Source organism: Microtus ochrogaster, unplaced genomic scaffold, assembly GCF_000317375.1.
Source record: "Microtus ochrogaster isolate Prairie Vole_2 unplaced genomic scaffold, MicOch1.0 UNK83, whole genome shotgun sequence".
In the NCBI taxonomy this organism is placed as follows: Eukaryota; Metazoa; Chordata; class Mammalia; order Rodentia; family Cricetidae; genus Microtus; species Microtus ochrogaster.
The window spans coordinates 1,315,985-1,317,593 of NW_004949181.1; the positions used below are offsets into that span (position 1 = coordinate 1,315,985).

A 1,609-nucleotide genomic window follows, 5' to 3' on the forward strand; every position below is an offset into this window, starting at 1 on the left:
GTGGAGAAGTATGCTGATGGCCAGTAGGAAAGGCCCCCATAAGCCTCCTGTGACAGGCAGTCATTACTCTCACTGGGTCCCAGCATGAGATCCTGGCTGGGCAGACTCGCTGAATGATTCAGGCAGGGCAACTCCAGGCTGTCTGTGTTATCCTTTGTGAGGAAGGAGGTCCCAGGGGCCAGGGGAAGGGTCATGGAATTGGGAGCTGATAGCAGGGAAAGGTCCTAGACTTAGGCACTCCTGGACGTCAGACACCCAGGCCTTCACATGAAGTGCATCAGTTGTCTCCAGAATGTACTCTGAAGGTCGTTCTACTTGAACCACAAGTGGCATCTCTAGGGCCATGGCTGTGTGGACATCAGTGACAGCATAACAGGGAATGCTGAGCTGGGGCCGGGATGCCTTGGGTTGTATGAAGAACTCCACGTGATTTCCTCCTCCTCCTTCTTCACTTCGGAGCAGTAGGCGACACTTCTGCCACTGAGGCTGCCCTCCTCCCCCTGAGGTCAGCCTAGCCGCCCCTCCTCCATGACCACTCCTGCTGGGTCAGGGGCAGCTTCTCAGTCCCCATGAAACTGAGCAGCACTTCTCTCTACCATCCCTGCTCTGTCGTTCAAGGTTCTCCCTCTATGACTCAATCTCAGCCTCTCAAAGCAGTGAGTCCATCTCTCCCCAGGGGAGGTGCCAGCACTAGCCAAACCCCTACCAACTGTCCCAGCACTACTAGAGTTGTTGGATTTGCTTCTCCCACCTAGGACTAGAGGACCTGATGTGGTCTCCAGAGTCCTAGCTAGAGAGGAAGGGCCTACAGCCCCTCATTACTACAGGATGCCTCGTACAGAACCTCTGACGTAGCGAACCACTGAGCAGAGAGAAAAGCAGTTCTTGAGCTTCAGCTTTGAGGAAGTCGTAGAGGAGGAAGGGACTGAGGAAGGAAGGGATCAGCTAGGTCCTCAGAAGATTGAGGGGCCCAACACAGCCAGGGGCCTGCCCATCCTGCAGCTTTCAAGGGTCAAGTCATGTGGTGGTGCAAACTCCACACCAGGGCTTAATGGGGCCCAGACAGCTGGAGAGAGTGACCCTGAGGCCCTGGCCACCTCAGCTTTGAAGTGCAGGAACAGTTCAGCAAAAGAGCCAGAAAAGGCTGCTTCTGTTCCAGGTTCTCCATATTATGGATGGGTGGTCAAAGAGAGGTAAAAATGGTGGGCAAGATTCAGGGCAGTGGCCCTTGCATGGGACTCACAGAACTCTTGCCAACTTCGGGGAGGAGGTGGTAGCAGTACTGGTACTGAAGGGAAAGCCCCATCCTCCGAGAAAGGGGCACCATTCATGATGGACCCAGGAAGAGCCTGTGAGGAGGGGCAGCAAATGGCCAGAAGATACAGAATGAGTGGCAACAACTTCATCTCTCTCTTTTTTTTAATTTATTTATTTATTAAGGATTTCTGCCTCCTCCCCACCACCGCCTCCCATTTCCCTCCCCCTCCCCCGATCAAGTCCCTCTCCCTCATCAGCTTGAAGAGCAATCAGGGTTCCCTGACCTGTGGGAAGTCCAAGGACCGCCCACCTCCATCCAGGTTTTGTAAGTTGAGCATCCAAACTGCCTAGG

General features: G+C 54.3%; 1 pseudogene; it reads right to left on the reverse strand.

The window, feature by feature from the left end:
* Positions 1–1,331, reverse strand: part of LOC101989937 — a 2,149-nt pseudogene extending 818 nt beyond the window's left edge.
* Positions 1,332–1,609: the final 278 nt, after the last annotated feature.